Source organism: Hyperolius riggenbachi, chromosome 2, assembly GCF_040937935.1.
Source record: "Hyperolius riggenbachi isolate aHypRig1 chromosome 2, aHypRig1.pri, whole genome shotgun sequence".
Lineage (NCBI taxonomy): Eukaryota > Metazoa > Chordata > Amphibia > Anura > Hyperoliidae > Hyperolius > Hyperolius riggenbachi.
Genome location: NC_090647.1, coordinates 369706784 through 369729905, shown reverse-complemented (window position 1 = coordinate 369729905; position 23122 = coordinate 369706784). Strand labels below are relative to the sequence as shown.

General features: G+C 44.5%; 1 long non-coding RNA gene across 1 annotated transcript in view; it reads left to right on the top strand.

Annotated features, from left to right (window-relative positions):
• Window positions 1-23122, top strand: part of LOC137544488 (uncharacterized) — a 227131-nt gene that overhangs the window by 133773 nt on the left and 70236 nt on the right. The window lies entirely within an intron of this gene.

Sequence of the window (23122 nt, the reverse complement as noted above, 5' to 3'; positions counted from 1 at the left end):
TGTGAGCAGCGATGAACCCTTGGACTACTGGGTGCGCAGGCTTGGCCTGTGGCCAGAGCTGTCCCAATTTGCCATCCAACTTCTGTCTTGCCCTGCCACAAGTGTCCTGTAAGAAAAGACCTTAATCGCAGCTGAAGGCATTGTCACTGAGAAGAGAAGTCACAAAAGTGTTTAGTACCTCACCTTTATCAAAATGAATGAGGCATGGATCCCGGAGGGCTACTGCCCGCCCGAATACTAAGTCAGTCCCCGCACACAGCATCTCTGCCTGCACGCCATGTGACTGCCTGCACAATGACTACGTTGCTGCCCACACCGCTTGACTGCCTTCTCCGCCATCACCAACAGGGTCCAGGACTCCAGGCAGATTCCTGAATTTTTAAGGCTGCTACTAGCAGCGGCCACTAAAAAAAAACAATAAAAAAATTTTCTGGTGTGTGTACATGCCTGCCTAATTTTTCTGGCTGCCTTGCAGCTGCAACAACAAAACAAAAGGCATGTACATGTGCCAATTCCCCTTCATGATCATTACCGTGCTGCGGTGAAGGGGCTTGTGTATCACAATGAAGCAATGACCACGGTTATATGAGTGTGTCGGGGGGCACACCCAAGATAATAAGGTCGTTGCTTCATTGTGGACAGACCAAAATTGATCAGCCCGGCGACCATATGGGCTTGAAAACCTGCACTCTTGCCATGGTGCGCACCAGTCCAGCACGGCCGTCACTACACAAAAAGCTGTTTGCGGTGTGTTACACAGTGAGTTTGGTCTGTCAATGTGAAGCAGTGCACTAATTACACTACCTGATTGATGTATACACATGCAAGATGTTTTAAAGAACTTTAGGCCTCCAGTTTAGCATGCAATGTAATTTCTGCCCTTAAAACGCTGCTGTGCATAAAATCCTGATTTTTCCCTGGGACTTTTGGTGTGTATCCCACTCCGACATGTCCCCCTCCAGGTGTTAGACCCCTTGAAACATCTTTTCCATCACTTTTGTGGCCAGCATAAATGTTTCTAGCAGCGGCCACTATAATAATTTTTCTGGTGCATGTACATGCCTGCCTAATTTTTCTGGCTGCACTGCAGCTGTAACAACAAAACAAAAGGCATGTACATGTGTCAATTCCCCTTCGTGATCATTACCTTGCCGCAGTGATGGGGCTTGCGTACCACAATGAAGCAATGATCGACGGCTATATGAGTGTCTCGGGGGGGAGGGGGGCCACACCCAAGATAATAAGGTTGTTGCTTCATTGTGGACAGACCAAATTCGATCAGCTGGACAGTCACTGGTGTTCTGTCATTGAGCTACCTCAGCCCAGCGACCATATGGGCTTGAAAACCGCCATGGCCTGCACTCTCGCCATGGTGTGCACCAGTCCAGCATGGCCATCACTACACAAACAGCTGTGTGCGGTGCGTTACACAGTGAGTTTGGTCTGTCAGTGTGAAGCAGTACTCTAATTACACTCCTTGATTGATGTATACACATGCAAGATGTTTTAAAGCACTTTAGGCCTCCAATTTAGCATGCAATATGATTTCTGTCCTTAAAACGCTGCTTTGCGTCAAATCCAGATTTTTCCCTGGGACTTTTGTCGTGTATACCACTCCGCCATGCAAAAACTCAGATGTTAGACCCCTTGAAACATCTTTTCCATCACTTTTGAGGCCAGCATAAATGTTTATAATTTTTAAAGTTCGCCTGCCCATTGAAGTCTATTGCAGTTTGCGGAAGTTCGCACGACCCAAACTTTTTGCGGAGGTTCGAGGTTCGCGAAAATCGGAGGTTCAAGCCATCTCTAGAGGACAGCGGGAGCCCGCGGCAATGCATCCGCATAGGCAGATGTGCTCTCAGCTATACTTTGTATAGCTGAGAGCTGCGGCTTGTGTGGCGGCGGGTCGGCAGAGATATTTAATCAAGGTGAAGATAACAGGATAGAGGATATTGGCGTGGGATCTTTTCCGAGGATATTGGCGTGGGAAATTTTTTTTAAGGTACAGGTATTTCTGGTTAGTTAAAAATAATAAAATACTTTTTTTGTTGTTCTGTTTTTATTTTACTTAACCCTTATGGAAATGGGTAAGGGGTACTATGTACTCCTATACGCATTTCTCTTGGGAGGGGGCGGGCATTTGGGGTCCCCTTTCTTACAGGGGACTCCCAGATGCCACCATGAACTCCCCCCTCGCCCCCACCTCCTCCTGAGGCCCTGGAGGTGGGGAGGAGCACCTTGTCCATGGATTGGACAAGGGCTCCGGGGGAGAGGGGAAGGCTTGGCCACCCCTCTCCCCCAGAGCCCCCCCCCCATACCATGGACCATGCGGGCTGGTATAGCTCAGGGTGCGGAGCCCCAGTCAACCGGGGATCCGCATTTTGGCTATCCCAGCCTGCATGGGGACAAGGGGTTAAAGAGGCTCGTGAGGGGGGACCCCATGTCATTTTTTTTTCATTTCCCACTATCAGCAGCACACAAAAAATAAACATTTTTAAAATATTGTTTCCCACTATCTTTTTAACATATCATGCAAATTTGTTGTTGCTAGGATGTAAGGGGCCTTTACTATTAACTGCTAAAGTCGTCGGGATTTGTTTCACTAAGAACTGTCATTTACCGCATTTAAATGTATACTTTTTTCCTTTGAAATTTTAAAATCGATTTTCTCAAAAACTATAAGGTCTTTTTGATTTTTTTTCCTCTTGTTCCCACTGTTCTTCTTAACATATCTGGCAAATTTGGTGTTCCTACCATGTAAGGGGGCTTTGCTATTAACTGCTAAAGATCACAAATTAATTTTTACCGTGATCCCCCGCGATCACAACCGAGATTGCATTCCGAATATTTGTAATCACTGAATTTCCGTGGCCGATTTCTGTGATCCAGAATCAATTACGGCATCGAATACCGAAGCCAAATAGTGGAAAAATCCCCGTGAGTCACGGAAAATATCTGCCTATCACTGGCATTCATAAAACTCCCAACATCAGACATAACCTCAAAATAAACAGAAGAAACACATAATAGTGCAGACTGTTAACTGCTCGTAAACCACCTGGGGCCTGGGTAAATAAAAAGTGTATTTTAACCACTTGCCGACCGCGCACTCATACTGCACGTCGGCAAAGTGGCAGCTGCAGGACCAGCGACGCAGTTCTGCGTCGCCGGCTGCAGGCTAATTAATCAGGAAGCAGCCGCTCGCGCGAGCTGCTTCCTGTCAATTCACGCGGGGGGCTCCGTGAATAGCCTGCGGGCCGCCGATCGCGGCTCGCAGGCTAAATGTAAACACAAGCGGAAATAATCCGCTTTGTTTACATTGTACGGCACTGCTGCGCAGCAGCGCCGTAAGGCAGATCGGCGATCCCCGGCCAATCAGCGGCCGGGGATCGCCGCCATGTGACAGGAGACAGCCTGTCACTGGCTGCACAGGACGGATAGCGTCCTGTGCAGCCCAGATCACCAGGGGGGACAGGGAGGAGAGGGAGGGGGGGAATCTCGCCGCGGAGGGGGGCTTTGAGGTGCCCCCCCGCAACACCCATCAGGCAGGAGCGATCAGACCCCCCCAGCACATCATCCCCCTAGTGGGGAAAAAAGGGGGGCGATCTGGTCGCTCTGCCTGCACCCTGATCTGTGCTGGGTGCTGCACAGCCCACCCAGCACAGATCAGCTAAAACAGCGCTTGTCCTTAAGGGGGGGTAAAGGGTGGGTGCTCAAGTGGTTAAAGGGTAACACACGACCAGATAAAGTGCATCTCCACCTCCAGGAAAAGCATTTACCTGGCTGCTTGGCCACCTCACAGTATTGGACAGCTAACGCCACATTACACACCGCTCCCCACTCTGCATAAGGCTTATCCTAATACAGTCTTAAGCTGGTATGGATCTATAAAAAAGTTCCTCTAAAAACAAGTGGATCAGAACGAGGACATCTCCTCCGTCATGTGTAGTTGTTCTCTTTCTTCCCTGAAACCACATCTTAGGCATTTTGTCAGCCGACCCATCATAAATATTAACTACCATGCTGTGAGACTGATGGTAATGATTATAAACATTCAGCGCTGCGTAATATGTTGGCGCTTTATAAATACAATAAATAATAATAATAATAATTTGTGTAGGGAAAAAGCAGTGGTATTTGAATTACTCAGGGGGTAGGGTAATGTGAATGGTGACTGACATGTTGAGTGGATGTAGTGCAGAGTGTTATCAATGATTAGCAGTGCAGCTGTGGGACATTCCATAAATGTATTTTCTCTAGTACATCAATGTGGCTAGTTAATTTTGGTATAAAGTTTCATTTTTATATAAACTACAAATATGGCACTCCAACTCATACTTCAGCAGTCAGTCAGTAATAAATAGTGAGTGGCACAGTAACATAGGGGCTAGCACCCTTGCCTTTTAGTGCTCTAGCCCTAAGCTTGAATCTCAGACAAAACTTTTATAACTAAAGGTGGCCATACGCTGGCCCGATTCGCGGCCGTTTCAACAGCAGATTCGATCCTGGGATCGAATCTGCTGCCAATCGTTCGCGCTAAACGCACCCGCCAATCCGATTTCCTCCCAAAATCGGATCGGTCCGTCGATCGCGCCGTGCGGGAAATTACCCTCGATCGCCCGCGGGTAGGGTGCGCGTCGCTAGCGGCGGCCGATCCGATCAGGTATACATTACCTGACGCTGGCTCCCGGGCGTCTTCTCAGCGCTGCACCGCTCTGTTCCGGCTCCATCCCGGCGCTTCCTGTCACTGCAGTGACCAGGAAGTTCAAATAGAGGGCGCTCTATTTGAACTTCCTGGTCACGGAGTGACACAGGAAACGCCGGGATGGAGCAAGAACAGAGCGGTGCGGTGCAGCGCAGAGAAGACGCCCGGGAGCCAGCGTCAGGTAATGTATAGGGGAGGGGGCACAGGCGGCAGGAGCAGCTCAACAGATTGTGATCGGTTTCAGGCTGAAATCGATTCACAATCTGTTTGCAGTAAAGGCAGCCATACGATCCCTCTCTGATCAGATTCGATCAGATAGGGATCTGTCAGCTGGTCGATCTAATGGCAAATCGACCAGTGTATGGCTACCTTTAGAGTTTGTAGGTGTTCTATGTGTTTGCATGGGTTTCCTCTATCCCAAAAACATAATGATTACTTAATTGATTCTTCCTAAATCTGGTCATAAACTAGTGTAGGAACTTTAGACCAAGACTGTGGTAGGTGTTAGATTGTAAACACTCTTGAAGGCAACAGTTAGACCCATGACTATGTACTCTGTGTTACTGCTATAAAGATGAATAAAAAAAAAAAATTAATAATAATAATAATGATAATGATAATAATGTTATTAGGTCTGGTGGTTAGGTCTCTTGCCTTGCAGCACTGGGTCCCTGGTTTGAACCTCAGCCATGGCACTATCTGCACATAGTTTGTATGTTCTCCTCCTGTCTGTATGGGTTTCCTCCAGGCTCTCCAGGTTCCTCCTACATCCCAAAAACATACAGATAAGTTAATTGGCTTCCCCCTAACAATTTGAATGATATACTGCACAATGCATACATGATACATAATTCGACATATGACTATGGTAGGGAGTAGATTGTTGTGAGCCCCTCTGAGGGACAGTTAAGTGACAAGACAATAGCGCTGCAGAAGATGTCGGCACTATATTATTTATAATAATAATTATTATTATTTTCAAACAAACAAAATGTTCCCGGATCAATAATAAAAATGTATCTCATAAAGGGGAAAAAAATGTTGAGCTATTTACTTGTTTCTTTATAAGGGACCGTTTTCATATAGTTCATCATGAAGGCAACGTAAGGTACATAAAATAATGAATCAAAGAGCTGCTTATGACTTAGCCATTACAGAACAAGGCCAGACACTGCTAACACAACCAGATTCTATTTTTAAACTCCTTACATTAAAATAAACAAGCCTACAGTGTGCTCCTGGAGTTCAGGCACAAATTAGAAGAGATATTAGAGCATCGAGAATGCAAAAGGGAAACCTTGTGATTAGTAAATAAAGCTGCTGTCAGTTTACTACTGAAGTAATTACCTAAAATGAACTTATGGAATGTTCACAGGAGTAAATCACAGTGTTGTGAAAAATTCTTTAAAATGTCTCAAATGTTTGTATAGGAATGACCTAAATACAAATGTTGTGGAGCTATGCGGCCTTATCAATTTTACATTATCAGGAAAGCATGTTGACCTTTCTCCAGAACTAGCATTGCTACATATGGGCATAGATAAATTCCCTTAACCACTTGAGGACCTAGGGCTTTCTACCCCTTAAGGACCGGCCACTTTTTTTCCATTCAGACCACTGCAGCTTTCACGGTTTATTGCTCGCTCATACAACCTACCACCTAAATGAATTTTGGCTCCTTTTCTTGTCACTAATAAAGCTTTCTTTTGGTGCGATTTGATTGCTCCTGCGATTTTTACTTTTTATTATATTCAGCAAAAAAGACATGAATTTTGGCAAAAAAATGATTTTTTTAACTTTCTGTGCTGACAGTTTTCAAATAAAGTAAAATTTCTGTATACATGCAGCGCAAAAAATGTGGACAAACATGTTTTTGATAAAAAAAAACCCATTCAGCGTATATTTATTGGTTTGGGTAAAAGTTATAGCGTTTACAAACTATGGTGCCAAAAGTGAATTTTCCCATTTTCAAGCATCTATGACTTTTCTGACCCCCTGTCATGTTTCATGAGGGGCTAGAATTCCAGGATAGTATAAATACCCCCCAAATGACCCCATTTTGGAAAGAAGACATCCCAAAGTATTCACTGAGAGGCATAGTGAGTTCATAGAAGATATTATTTTTTGTCACAAGTAAGCGGAAAATGACACTTTGTGACAAAAAAAAAAAAAAAAAAAAGTTTCCATTTCTTCTAACTTGCGACAAAAAAAAATGAAATCTGCCACGGACTCACCATGCCTCTCTCTGAATACCTTGAAGGGTCTACTTTCCAAAATGGGGTCATTTGTGGGGTGTGTTTACTGTCCTGACATTTTGGGGGGTGCTAAATTGTAAGCACCCCTGTAAAGCCTAAAGGTGCTCATTGGACTTTGGGCCCCTTAGCGCAGTTAGGCTGCAAAAAAGTGCCACACATGTGGTATTGCCGTACTCAGGAGAAGTAGTATAATGTGTTTTGGGGTGTATTTTTACACATACCCATGCTGGGTGGGAGAAATATCTCTGTAAATGACAATGTTTTGATTTTTTTTACACACAATTGTCCATTTACAGAGTTATTTCTCCCACCCAGCATGGGTATGTGTAAAAATACACCCCAAAACACATTATACTACTTCTCCCGAGTACGGCGGTACCACATGTGTGGCACTTTTTTGCACCCCAAGTACGCTAAGGGGCCCAAAGTCCAATGAGTACCTTTAGGATTTCACAGGTCATTTTGCGGAATTTGATTTCCAGACTACTCCTCACGGTTTAGGGCCCCTAAAATGCCAGGGCAGTATAGGAACCCCACAAATGACCCCATTTTAGAAAGAAGACACCCCAAGGTATTCCGTTAGGAGTATGGTGAGTTCATAGAAGATTTTATTTTTTGTCACAAGTTAGTGGAAAATGACACTTTGTGAAAAAAACATTAAAAATCTATTTTCCGCTAACTTTCGACAAAAAATAAAATCTTCTATGAACTCACCATACTCCTAACGGAATACCTTGGGGTGTCTTCTTTCTAAAATGGGGTCATTTGTGGGGTTCCTATACTGCCCTGGCATTTTAGGGGCCCTAAGCCGTGAGGAGGAGTCTGGAAATCAAATTCCGCAAAATGACCTGTGAAATCCTAAAGGTGCTCATTGGACTTTGGGCCCTTTAGCGCAGTTAGGGTGCAAAAAAGTGCCACACATGTGGTATCGCCGTACTCGGGAGAAGTAGTACAATGTGTTTTGGGGTGTATTTTTACACATACCCATGCTGGGTGGGAGAAATACCTCTGTAAATGACAATCTTTTGATTTTTTTACACACAATTGTCCATTTACAGAGATATTTCTCCCACCCAGCATGGGTATGTGTAAAAATTCACCCCAAAACACATTGTACTACTTCTCCCGAGTACGGCGATACCACATGTGTGGCACTTTTTTGCACCCTAACTGCGCTAAAGGGCCCAAAGTCCAATGAGCACCTTTAGGCTTTCACAGGTCATTTTGCGGAATTTGATTTCCAGACTACTCCTCACGGTTTAGGGCCCCTAAAATGCCAGGGCAGTATAGGAACCCCACAAATGACCCCATTTTAGAAAGAAGACACCCCAAGGTATTCCGTTAGGAGTATGGTGAGTTCATAGAAGATTTTATTTTTTGTCACAAGTTAGTGGAAAATGACACTTTGTGAAAAAAACATTAAAAATCTATTTTCCGCTAACTTTCGACAAAAAAAAAAATCTTCTATGAACTCACCATACTCCTAACGGAATACCTTGGGGTGTCTTCTTTCTAAAATGGGGTCATTTGTGGGGTTCCTATACTGCCCTGGCATTTTAGGGGCCCTAAGCCGTGAGGAGGAGTCTGGAAATCAAATTCCGCAAAATGACCTGTGAAATCCTAAAGGTGCTCATTGGACTTTGGGCCCTTTAGCGCAGTTAGGGTGCAAAAAAGTGCCACACATGTGGTATCGCCGTACTCGGGAGAAGTAGTACAATGTGTTTTGGGGTGTATTTTTACACATACCCATGCTGGGTGGGAGAAATACCTCTGTAAATGACAATCTTTTGATTTTTTTACACACAATTGTCCATTTACAGAGATATTTCTCCCACCCAGCATGGCTTATGTGTAAAAATTCACCCCAAAACACATTGTACTACTTCTCCCGAGTACGGCGATACCACATGTGTGGCACTTTTTTGCACCCTAACTGCGCTAAAGGGCCCAAAGTCCAATGAGCACCTTTAGGCTTTCACAGGTCATTTTGCGGAATTTGATTTCCAGACTACTCCTCACGGTTTAGGGCCCCTAAAATGCCAGGGCAGTATAGGAACCCCACAAATGACCCCATTTTAGAAAGAAGACACCCCAAGGTATTCCGTTAGGAGTATGGTGAGTTCATAGAAGATTTTATTTTTTGTCACAAGTTAGTGGAAAATGACACTTTGTGAAAAAAACATTAAAAATCTATTTTCCGCTAACTTTCGACAAAAAAAAAAATCTTCTATGAACTCACCATACTCCTAACGGAATACCTTGGGGTGTCTTCTTTCTAAAATGGGGTCATTTGTGGGGTTCCTATACTGCCCTGGCATTTTAGGGGCCCTAAGCCGTGAGGAGGAGTCTGGAAATCAAATTCCGCAAAATGACCTGTGAAATCCTAAAGGTGCTCATTGGACTTTGGGCCCTTTAGCGCAGTTAGGGTGCAAAAAAGTGCCACACAAGTGGTATCGCCGTACTCGGGAGAAGTAGTACAATGTGTTTTGGGGTGTATTTTTACACATACCCATGCTGGGTGGGAGAAATACCTCTGTAAATGGACAATTGTGCGTAAAAAAATCAAAAGATTGTCATTTACAGAGGTATTTCTCCCACCCAGCATGGGTATGTGTAAAAATACACCCCAAAACACATTGTACTACTTCTCCCGAGTACGGCAATACCACGTGTGGCACTTTTTTGCACCCTAACTGCTCTAAGGGGCCCAGAGTCCAATGAGTACCTTTAGGCTTTACAGGGGTGCTCACAATTTAGCACCCCGCCCACTTGCCAGGACAGTTAACAAACCCCACAAATGACCCCATTTTGGAAAGAATACACAACAAGGTATTCCATGAGGGTAATGGTGAGGTCATTGAAAATTTTATTTTTTGTCACAAGTTAACGGAAAATGACACTTTGTTAAAAAAAAATAAAAAAAAAAATTCTGCTAACTTGTGACAAAAATTAAAATCTTTTATGAACTCACTGTGCACCTCACATAATACTTTAGGGTGTCCTCTTTCCAAAATGGGGTCATTTGTGGAGTCTGTCCTGGCATTTTAGGGTCTCTGCAATCATTACATGTATGGCCAGTATTAGGAGTTTCTGCTATACTCCTTATATTGGGTATACAAGTAATGCACTCTGGGCTGAAAGGAAAAATGAACGGCAAACATACCTTGCTCCCCATCAATGGCAGATCTTCCTCCACATCAATGGCAGTGATAACCTCAGGAGAGAGACACCCCGTGCCACCCTGCACTCAGGGTGAGCCACCAACTTATGTGACTGGGCCTCAGAACTTTAGTATACAGCATTATGCCTGTAGGATACAGCAATATGCCTGCCAATAGAGATGACTCTGTGTGGCATTAAAGCATCATCATCGGCTCAAATCACATATAAACCGGGGGTGTCCACACTCAAGGGAAATTCAAACATGCCGTCTTATATCGCCAATCCAGGACAGATCAGCAATATCAAGCATGGAAACCGATCCTTCTTCCCACTTTTATGCTTACCCGTTTGGTCTTCAAGCTTACCTCTCCTCTCCCTGCGACAATGTGCAAAAGACCACTGAGTGTGTGCCTACTCCTGTGTCTGGAGTTCCCTAGGTTCTAATAGTGTACCTGCTCGTGGTACCTCTCAAAACACGGCCCTACGCATAGGCCAGGCTGGTCAGGACAGCGGGGACAATAAAAACTGGTGTCATTCCTTCTTCCAGTCCTGCTGCAGACACGACAACGTTTTCTTCGGATGCGTTGACCTGGGGCACACGGAATCTGATAGGCGTAATGCCTACCATGCAGTCGGCTAGTTGCATCTGGGGGGGGGGGGCTGGCACCTCCTGGATACAGGATGTCCAGAATGATCTGTTCCTGAAATTGGAGGAAAGATCCAGTTCTCCCAGCCTTACTGTAGAGAACAAAGCTGTTGTAAACTGCCAATTGAATCAGATAAAAAGACACTTTCTTATACCAGCGTCTTGTTTTCCGGGTAACTAAATAGGGCGCTAACCTCTGGTCATTGAAGTCCACCCCTCCCATGTTGACATTATATTCGTGGACGACAAGGGGCTTTTCAATGACCTTAGTTGCCCGTTGAATTTGGACAGTCGTGTCTGTGTGAATGGTGGACAGAAAGTAAACGTCCCTCTTGTCCTTCCATTTCACCGCGAGCAGGTCTTCAGTACGCAAGGCGGCCCTCTGCCCCCGTTGAAGTCTGGTGGTAACGAGCCGTTGGGGGAAGCCCTGGCGACTAGGCCGCGCAGTGCCACAGCATCGGATTCCTTCTAACTTTAAGTGCTGAAAGAGGGCCACACTTGTGTAATAATTGTCCACAAAAAGATGGTACCCCTTCCGGAACAAGGGTGACACCAAGTCCCACACAACCTTTCCACTGCTCCCCAGGTAGTCAGGGCATCCGACCGGCTCCAATTTTGAGTCTTTTCCCTCATAGACCCTAAAACGACATGTATAGCCTGTGGCCCTTTCACAGAGCTTATACAGTTTCACCCCATACCGGGCGCGCTTGCTTGGGATGTACTGTTTGATGCCAAGGCGCCCGGTAAAGCGTAAGAGGGACTCGTCTACGCAGATGTTCTGTTCAGGGATATAAGCATCTGCAAATGTTGAGGACAGGTGGTCTATGAGGGGCCGAATTTTGTGGAGCCGGTCATAAGCAGGGTCTCCCCTTTCAAGACAGGTTTCGTCGTCGTTGAAGTGCAGGAAGCGCAGGATGGACTCAAATCGTGTCCTGGACATGGCAGCAGGGTACAAGGGAACATGATGTACTGGGTTCGTAGACCAATACGACCGCAATACATTTTGTTTCATTAGTCCCAAGTGAAGGATAAGGGCCAAAAAGATTTTAATGTCGGAAACTTGGACTGGTTTCCACCCGAAAGGCTGGGCATACATGCTCTCCGGGTGCTCGGTGATGAATTGTGTGGCTTTACGATTGGTCTCAACCACAATTAAGTCCAGGAGAACCTGGGTGATGAACAGCTGCAAAAAGTCTAGGGCCGTTCCTAGATGAGCTGTCGCCACCTGGACTCCAGACTGGGCGGTGAAAGGGGGCACTACGGGTGCGGCGGAATCAGGGGATTGCCAATCTGGTTGTGCCAGCACCTCTGGGAGTCTATGGGTACTACGGGCCCGTCTTCTTCTTGGTGGCTGCGACGGGGGTACTACTGCACTTGCCACCGTACCAGTTTCCACTTCCATGCTGACGCTCACCACTTCGTCAGGGTCTACGGAAGCACTGGCACTAAGTCCAGGAGATGCTGCGCTGCTGGTGCCTGCCTCACCAAGAAAACTATCAACAGCGCTAGCACCACCCTGCTGCCCTTGAGGCGGATCCTGCGCCACCTGCGGTCTAACGACTTGGGGTCTGGTACGCCTGGCTGTAGCCGGGACCATAGCCTCGTCATCAGTATCGGTCAGGGAACCACTGCTTTCTACAGGTTCAAAATTGGACCCGGAAGATTCGACGGATGATTCTTCCCAAAAGAACTCATCCGACTGGTCCATATACCTGTATACCTCGTCATCGGAAAGCCCCCTTCTTGCCATTTTGGATTGCTAAATTTATGGGGTTTTCCTCCGAGACTACCCAGAAAAAAAGAGCACCTACCTAGCAAAAAGGGAGTATTTGAGAGGTATTGGGGTTGGTGGGAAGTGGGGTCTCAGAGGCAATCAAACAATCACGGGACAATCAAATCCAATTACAGCACAATCGACTCCAATCACAGCACAAGCAGATCTGATGCACTCGGAAGGTGATGGGGGGAGGGTGGGATTGGGTGTGGCGGGAAGTGGGGTCTCAGGCAATCAAACAATCACGGGGCAATCGAAGCCGATCACGGGACAATCAAATACAATTACAGCACAATCGACTCCAATCACAGCCCAATCAAATCTGATGCACTCGGAAGGTGATGGGGGGAGGGTGGGATTGGGTGTGGCGGGAAGTGGGGTCTCAGGCAATCAAACAATCACGGGGCAATCGAAGCCGATCACGGGACAATCAAATACAATTACAGCACAATCGACTCCAATCACAGCACAAGCAAATCTGATGCACTCGGAAGGTGGTGGTTGGAGGTGGTGGGGGGAGGGTGGGGTTGGGTGTGGTGGGGGGGGGGGGGGGGGGGGAGGGTGTGGTGGGAAGTGGGGTCTCAGGCAATCAAACAATCACGGGACAATCGAAGCAGATCACGGGACAATCAAATACAATCGCAGCCCAATCAAATACAAGCGCAGCACAATCGAATACAAGCGCAGCACAGTCAAAAACAATGCACTTGGACGGTGATTAGGGGGGGGGTCTGAGGGCGATTTGAGGGAGTGGGGGGTTGATCAGGAGCCTGCACGGGGCAAACTGAGTCCTGATCTGATGAGAGGCAGACACAGGGGGTTACTGATCGCAGATCAGTTAGTGATTGCTGGGGAGGACAGATGTAAACAAAGAGCAGGGGATGTAATCAGAAGGGGGGTATGAGGGCAATCGAGGGCCTGGGCAGGTGATCGGTTACCCCCGCGGGGCAGTTAGGGTCTGCTCTGATGGGTGGGGGTGCCAAGGGGTGATGGACAGGTGATAGACAGGTGATCAGAGGGGGATCAGAGGGGGATCAGAGGGTAAGGTAGCTGTATACAGATGTATACAGTATACAGGGGGGTAGTCTGGGATGGAGTCTGGGGGTGATCTAAAGGTAGGGGGGGGGGATCAGGGGTGACTAGGAGGCAGTTAGGGACCTAACGCAGGGGATAGCGTTTAAAGTTAGTGATAGGTGGGGGGGTTGGGGTTTTTAAAGGGGTGCAAGGGTGCTGGCAGGGGTCTGCTGGGGTGATCAGGGGGGGTATGAGGCCTGGGGTGGGAGATCAGGGGGGCTGTAGGCAAAAAAAAACGTGTGTGCTGTATACTCACAAAGTGCTTCCTCCTCGCTAGTGGTCTCTGCAACAATGAGACCACGAGGCGAGGAGGAAGCACGTATAAGGCACTTTGTTTACTTAACAAAGTGCCTTATACATTCTGATTGGCCATTGTTACGGATTCCTCCGCTCGCCGGCTCTGCTAAGTGGCCGGCGAGCAGAGGCAAAATGCCAGGCTTCCGACTCCCGGCGGAGGATCGCGTCACGGATGACGCGATCGCTCCGCCCACGCCCATACAAGGACCGCCGCATTTTGTCTATACGGCGGTCCTTGCGGCGTCAGCTTCCCGGCCGCCATTTGTCTATACGGCGGTCGGGAAGTAGTTAAACATCTTTATTATGTACTAATACACCTACTATGTACCTCTCAACAAATGAAACTAACATTTTGGGGGACAGAAGACCCCCCTCCACTTAGTCTAACCTTTCTCTGAAATGGGTCTGTAAGTATAAAAGATTCTCCTATTGTCTACAATAAAGATGACATCACTTAAAGGACCACTATCATGAAAAAAGTAGGCAGTTAAAATCTGACAGAAGTGACAGGTTTTGAGCCGGTCCATCTCCTCATGAGGGATTCTCAGAGTTTTCCTTTTTTTTCAACAGCATTTTCTGAAAAGCAGTTTAACTGCCAAAATAGTAAGATACCAACCAGGCTCACTAATCACTTGCACACTATTTTGTCAGTTAGACTTTGCAACTGTTAAGGCAGGTTCTTAAATCTAAAAAAAAATGGACACAGAGGCAAGTTCCCATCTGCAAGACATGTCTGAGTGTGCCCTGATCACCGCTCTTCATCCCCCCTGCACCCCTATAGCCCCCCAGAATCTGGCGACATTCACATGTCGACAGACTTTCAGGGAAAGGGCATCCCACTGCAGGCTGCGGAACGTCTGCAAAATGCCCCTTCCCTGACTATCAGAACCTTCAATAGTCTCTGCTGCCTGCTCCCCTCCTCTTCCCCACCCCCTTCACATCAATCAGTGTGCTGCAGAGCACAGCCGCTTCCTCTTCAGCATTGTACCCCTAAGGTCACAAAACTGAAAGTCATGGATGGCTGCAGATAGGAATGGTGGGGAGAGGAGGTACCCCCACGGACCAGGCAGAATGTTGTTGTTTTTTAACTTAGACCTGACTCTGGTTTTCTTTAAGTAAAAAAAAAAAAAAAAAGATTTTAACTTACCTGGGGCTTCTTCCAGCCCCATGGACTCCCATTGTGCCCACTATGTCCTCCTGATCCCCTCCAGACACCGGCGGTAACCCCGGCAACGCTGGGCTGTCACCGCCTGTTGCCCAAGCCGCATGCACCCTGGTCGCTCACCCATGTCCAGGAGCGTTCTGCGCATGCTCACTATGTGTAACTCAGCGCTCCTGATGCCGGGAGGGCAACCACAGTGTGCGTGACTCGGGGCTGCATGTGTGCAGTAGCCACCGGAGATTAATAGGACGCCGTGGGCACAGTAGGAGTCCAGAGGGCTGGAAGAAGCCCCAAGTAAGTTAAAACCTTTTTTTTTTCTTTTTTTTTCACTTAAGATTCCCTTTAAAGTGAACCTGTAATGAAAGATATATGGGAGCATCCAGCACTAACATTAGGGATTTTTAACTTATTCAAAAAACTAAGGGAATTCCAGGAGACATTACTTAGTGAAATCTATTGATAATATTTACTATTCAAGAACTGTGCTCTTCAAACAGTACAGTGTTTAAGATATCTCTCCAGGTTTTCTCTATAAAGTGATTATTCATCGATTCATTTTAGCATGCTACCAGAAAATCCACTCACAAGTAATTAATTTATTGACGTAAAAGAATGCCAAACATTGGTGTTTTATTGTCTGTAGATAACTTTATAATGTTCTTCTTTTAATGAAAATGTGAAATGTTCACAAATTTTTGTTCATATAATGTTAAACCAATTTTCTCAAAAGTCTTCATAACACCTTGCTGGCAATTTATGCTCCATAGTATTAGTGCTTACTTTTAAGTGCAATTTCATGTAGAAATATTAACTGCATAGTTTGTTTCTACTAAATTATAAGTATTCCTGCATTTATTTATTGATTTTAACGTTAAAAATAAATAAATAAATCCACAGTACTGAAGCGGATTTCCAAATTCATATCACTTTTCACCTTGTCCTTTCCATTGTGCAAGTTCCTGTCCACTGCCCTTCTGCAGCTACATCCCATTCCCCCTAAAGGACCACTATCGCGAAAAAAGTAGGCAGTTAAAAAAATGTGACAGATGACAGGTTTTGGGCCAGTCCATCTTTTTAAGGGGGATTCTCAGGGCTTTCTTTGTTTTCAACAGCATTTCCTGAACAGCAGTTTAACCGCCAAAAGAGCAAGATACCAGCCGGCCTCCCTAATCACTTGTACACTATTATGTCAGTTAGATTTTGCAACTGTTGTTCAGGAAATGCTGTTGAAAACAAAGAAAGCCCTGAGAATCCGCCTTAAAAAGATGGACTGGCCCAAAACCTGTCATCTGTCCCATTTTTTAACTGCCTACTTTTTTTGCGATAGTGGTCCTTTAAACTGTTGTGTAAATAACAACATAAATACAATTGCTTATTTTTTACAATATTCATTTATAGTTTTATTTAGTGTTTGCCCATTGTAAAGGTTTTCCTCTCCCTGATTTTCATTCTGAAATGTATCACTGGTGATGACATCCTTGGTTCTGCCTGGTGATCTGTGCAGAATGTTCATTTACTGAGAGTTCTAAAGGGAGTTATTGCTTGCTTGACAGTTGTAAAAAGCCTTAATGCAACAAGATTCACAGACAGCAAACTGTCAGAATCATGGTCATGACATCACACTGTGGGAGGGGTTTCGCCACAATATCAGCCATACAGAGCCCCCTGATGATCTATTCAAGAAAGGGTAAAGATTTTTTTTGTGGGAAGGGAGTATCAGCTACTGATTTGAATTAAGTTCAATCTGCACTTAAAGTTCCTCTTTAACTCCCATTACTATCACAGTACCACAATCCAAATAGTAGGGGGAATGTGCAAACCCCATTTCCACTTAAACTGCACATCTAGTTACTGACATCTATTACATAGACTGTTAGTCAGTTGGAAAACCTAGTTAAGAGAAACTGTAACCAAGCATTGAACTTTATCCCAATCAGTAGCTGATACCCTCTTTCTCATGAGAAATCTTTTCCTTTTCACAAACAGATCAGCATGGCTCTCTGTATGGCTGGTATTGTGGTGAAACCCCTCCCACAGTGTGATGTCAGGACCATGGTGCATTGTGGGAAATAACAGCTGTTTCCAGATGTCAAAGAAGCAAGCAGCAGTTACTTCCACTGACATGACCTGCCAGCAGTAAAATTGTTACCATGTGATATTCAATGTCAGAATGTAAATCAGGGAGAGGAAAGACTTTACAAGGGGCAAACACTGACTAAATCATTTATACATAATTATTGTAAAAATTAAGCACTTTTTTCATTGTTATTTTCACTGGAGTTCCTCTTTAAGCAGAGTAAGCAGTCATGTTCTCCCCTCCTCCTCCTAGAAGGTGAAAATCACCAGTAATTTATTGTTGCAGGGACTGTGCTTTGAAATGTGTAATGCAAAATAAATTAATAAATAACTTTAAAGTTAAATATTAAATACAACACAATTATCATTATTCACCAGGTACAAAATGCATAGTTAATATTCTTACGTTAGCTTGGGCTTTAATATTTTCTGCTTAACTGCAGCCAAGTTTCACACGACTTTAAACATCATTCATTACTCCTGCTTCAAAGCATTGCTAGATGTGATTGTTCCGTGTCAAGATCAGAGGGCACATCAAATTAAAAGTAGGAATAATTAATGGCATCCAAACAAAAGCTGCAGAAGCATATATAGGTATAATGGATTCAGCGAGCTTTCAATCAAGGTTAGTTAACTAGAAAATAGATGTGCTGTTGCATATACACTGCCTAATATGCACATGATAGACCACCGAGATATATCAGCATAAGTCATTCTTTTCAACTGTTCATTTTTAACAGTGGAAATGGAAGGAATGGAACAAAGACATATTGACTTAAGCTTTAATAGTAAATGTATAAGAAGCAACCTTTTGATTTCTTTAAACAATCAAGTAAATTATGTAATCAATGACCATACTATCATTTAGCCAGCAGAACCTCATTCATACTTCTGAATAGAATCATAATGATGTTATATTAGCTGATATCATAAGCCAATTTGCTGTTCACCAAGCAGTGTTACTCACTATGATCACTACATTCTAAATGCTCATCTTATTAGTGGTGTATCTGGGTAATATGGCAACTATGGAAAATTGAAATTGTTTGCCCCCCCTCGTAAAAACAGCATCCTTCTAAACATATATTTGTTATCACTGTTAGCGTTTTTTGACACAGTACTTTGGGGGAAAACTCTCTTCTTATTCCCTCTTTGTACTTTATTCTAACACTAACCTTCCCCTCTTGACCATTAACACTCTCCTATCTGAACACTAACCCCCCCCCCCCCCCCCCCACACACACACACACACACACTCCTAACACTATTCCCTCCCCTCTCCACTCCCAACACTAACCTTCCCCCTGTCCTATCCTAACAATAACCACCCTCATCTCCACTCCTAACATTAACCTTTCCCCTCACAATTACAGCTAATTAGTTTGAGCTCTGGATATGGATTAAGAGCATACAGGACCCCAAGAAGATCGATTAATTTTTGATCACTCCTTGTTTCTCCTCTTTCCTGTCTATTGGTTGAAAGGGCACCTAGGCAAGTTGCAACATCTCAGTCCAACAAGAATTGGGAAACTACAACAATTCAATACTGCCAGAAAGGCAGTAAGGCTTTTATCTGCAGGCTGCACTACTTACTGTTCTAAGACAAATATGTTGTCCCCAGATACTAGAAACAATCACCTGGGCTACCCAAATACCAGAGTTTAAAAGGCCGCTGGATACATAAATTGAGTAGCCATGGTGCCCTGGACATTGGAATTAAATAGCCATGTGCCTCAAAATTAAATAAATAAATAATCACATGCTTCCAGATAAAAGAATAAAGTAGTCACATGCTTTCAGATAAAATAATCAAATAGATATATGCCAGATAAAAGATTCAAGTAGTCTAATGCCGCCCAATAGAAATATTAAGTTTGCACAATCTTCTAGATAAAATAATTAAGTAGCCAGGTACCTCACAATAAACAAATTAGTACAGACTAACAAGCAAGCTCATGGTGACCCAGAACTCATTGGAGTGTGTAAGGGGCTACAATGGTCCTAAAAGCCCCCTTACTAAAATGCTAAGAAAAACAACAGTTTGCCTTCTTAAAACAGAACGAATTTGCGATAATTCAGGTTGGAGTGAGCTTGAGATGTCTTCCAGTGCATCACTGCTGAATATATGCAAATTAAATAGCCAAGTGTGCTATATATATATATATATATATATATATATATATATATATATATATATATATATATATATATATATATATATATGTTAAGTAGCCATTTATTTATTTATTGTATTTATAAAGCGCCAACATATTACGCAGCGCCATGTTCCACAAAGCAAACAAATTCTCAAAATAATTTTGACAGTACTTTTTCACCTACTTTGGGTACTTTTCCCATTGCAAAGTGCTAAAAAGTTAATTTAAATTGAAGATGAAAAATTATCTCCTAGGAGAAAACTCAGGAGAAAATGTGAATTGCATATGGCCCCAGATGTCAAGAAATCCTAATATGTAGTGGGTAGGGGAGTAAGAGCTTATACTTACCGCTCCTTCTGTTACACTGCTATGTCGTTATTCATGGCCAGCCGGGCATGGGGAAGCAGAAAGGACATTATACACCAATAACGCAGCACTTGAGCTCCCTAGGAGTCACATATACCACCATAAATCACCTATAAGGGACAATATGACCTTTTAGATCAATGTGATCAAACTTATTACTAATGTAGTCAATAAATAATAGTTCCAAAGGCTTTTTTGTGGTTCAGAATAGACCAGAATTCACAGTCTCTAAAGGTTCACTTCTGTATTAAGAATGAGTAGTTCTCCTGTTCATATACTTTCAGTATCAGAGCAGCGCTGCACTTATGCTGTGTTCCAACACACCTCCACCAAATTCACCCTGTGAGATCGGCACTCACCAACAGCGATAGGCCTGGATTATATAGGCCTTAGCATGCCTTTGGGGTATTTACAGGCTCCCCTCACCCTCGAACCTCCTGCAGTCTTTCTTATGCTAGCATTTCATCACAGGTCACCGGGACATATTGCATGCAGTGTACCTCAACAACAATAATACATCCTCATTGCGCAGCGTATTAAAACCAAGTTAGCTTTACTGTTTACACTCACATTTAGTGTGGTTTTGAAAAAGCCTGCGGAGTACATGAATTGGCTCCCCCCCGGTGTGACCTCCCGGGCTGGCCGCCGTGTAGATGTTAGTCGGGTCCCAAGCCATTCTGTCTGCCGCTATGCCTCCTCTCCCCACACGCTCTCCAGCTTCCGCATATGACTCCTCCCAATCGATTTCGTCACTGACGTGACTCATTCAGGGGATCCCCTGAATGAGTCACGTCAGTGATGAAATCGATTGGGAGGAGCATTATGCGGAAGCTGGAGAGCGTGTGGGGAGAGGAGGCATAGCGGCGGAGAGGACGGCTCGGGACCCGACTAACATCTACACGGCTGCCAGCCCGGGAGGTCGCATGGCAGGGAGCCCGTTCATGTACTCCGCAGACTTTTTCAAAACCACACTAAATGTGAGTGTAAACAATTAATAAAGCTAACTTGGTTTTAATACGCTGTGCAATGAGGATGTATTATTTTTGTTGAGGTACACTGCATGACCTATGATGAAGTGCTGGCATAAGAAAGACTGCAGGAGGTTCGAGGGTGAGGGGAGCCTGTAAATACCCCAAAGGCGTGCTAAGGCCTATGTAATCCAGGCATATCGCTGTTGGTGAGTGTCGATCTCACAGGGTGAATTTGGTGGCGGTGTAGTGGAACACAGCATAAGTGCAGCGCTGCTCTGATACTGAAAGTAAGCAGAAAGGACATACTGCGCATGCGCGGCATAGTATGTCGGGAAGACAAGTCAGGAGAGTCATCTGACTTGTGGTGACTTGCTGAGAAGACTGGAAAGAAATACAGGAGAATGGCATCTGGTATCCTTTAAGTAGCCATGTGCCCATATATATCAGTACTAGAAATAAGCCTGACCATTTAAAAATGGGCACTAGGGCTCGGCTGCAACTCCCTTACCCCCTTCTCCTCCCTCACCCCCTTCTGCGGCTGGCAACAATTGGAGGGCAGCAGGATCGGTTGAGCCTGCAAACAGCAGGGCAATCCAATGTGTGCAGGTCTGCAGCTGGAAATGATCGGTGTTGGCAGGACCAGCTTGTCAGTCGCCACAACCGCCACGGTCCAACACTCAACGTGCGTGCATCGCTAAGCGCACATGCACCCCTGCCCCCCTGCACTGGTCCTCTGCTGTCCCAAGTCTGCCCACATGCTGGTGCCTGCATGCTAGGCAAAACGCATGGACACAGGGACACAGGAGGGCACAGGGACACAGGAGTTTTATTATATAGAATTACGTAGCAAGATGTTAGGTAGCCAAAATATAGCCATGCCTAAATTAACTCATACAAATTATTATCTGCTTTGTTCTAAGAGATGCTATACAAGACTTTATAGTACAGAATAATCTTAATTTAGCTTATCAACATGGGTTTACTAAAGGCAGTTCTTGTCTCACCAACATGCTGAGCTTTTATGAAAGGAGGAATTCAAATTTAGAACTTGTGAAAGCCGTATACGTAGATGGCACAAGTCCCCACAGTAGCCTGGGACCGAAGTTGAGGATACAGGGACTAAGGAAATTATGTACACATGGATAGATAGATGGTTAAAGGGGAACTGAAGAGAGAGGTATATGGAGGCTGTCATGTTTATTTCCTTTTAATCAATACCAGTTGCCTGGCAGCCCTGCTGGTCTATTTCTCTGCAGTAGTATCTGATTAAAACCAGAAACAAACATGCAGCTAGTCTTGTCAGATCAGACTTATAAGTCTGAACCACTGAAACACCTGATCTGCTGCATGCTTGTTCAGGGGCTATGGCTAATAGTATTAGAGGCAGAGGATCAGCAGGGCTGCCAGGCAACTGGTATTGTCTAAAAGGAAATAAACATGACAGCCTCCATATACCTCTCTCTTCAGTTCCCCTTTAAGGGACAGAAGGCTGTTGATAAAAGTATCTTATTAAAAATGGTAAAATGTTAGCAGTGGGGTCCCGCAAGAGTAAGTGGTAGGTCTAATCCTATTTAATTCAATTATTAATTATCTAGTAGCTAGAACAATTCAATTAATAATGTTCTAGTAGATGAAATATTTAGTAATGTTATTTTTGCAAATAATACACAATTATGCAGAATTAGAAACACTAAGCAGGGTAGTGACATTTTGCAACAGGATCTCGTCAGCATGGCCATATGGGCAGACAGAAAGCCAAGCACCTTTGATGTGCCAATGGAAGAACACCATAAAAGTTAAATGACACAGAGCTGGGAACATCAGACCTGGAAATACTAGTTGATAACAAGGTAAGCAACCATATTCAGTACCAAGCAACAGCAGCAGCTAAAGCAAATAACATTTTGGGATGCATAAACTGGGAAATAAAATTACAAGATGCTAGTATACTACTCCCTCTGTATAAATCACTTGTAAGCCCACATCTGGAGTATGGGAAACTGTTTTGAGCACCACACTATAGGAATGACATTAACATACTAGAACAGGTACAAAGACCGGCAATTAAATTAATCAGAGGAATGCAAGGTCTCACTTACCAAGAAAGGTTGGACAAATTATACATCAATGGACATATATATAAATACAAAAGTTTGCTTTCTTAAAACAGAAAGAATTTGTGATAATTCAGGTTGGAGTGAGCTTGAGATGTCTCCCAGTGCATCACTGCTGAATATATGCAAATTAATCATTGTTACCCTTAGGCCACATACACACATCAGACCATAGTCTTTTGAAAATGAAAGATCACAGACCAATTTTACCCCCTTCCATGTAGTATGAGAGCCATACCTACACAGTCTATTCTATGGAGCTGAACTCCCCATCAGACAGAAATCTTTGCAAGATGCTGTACACAAAGATGCTGTAGACATTCGAAAGATCAGTATCTGCAAAAGATCTGTTCCTGCCAAAGAT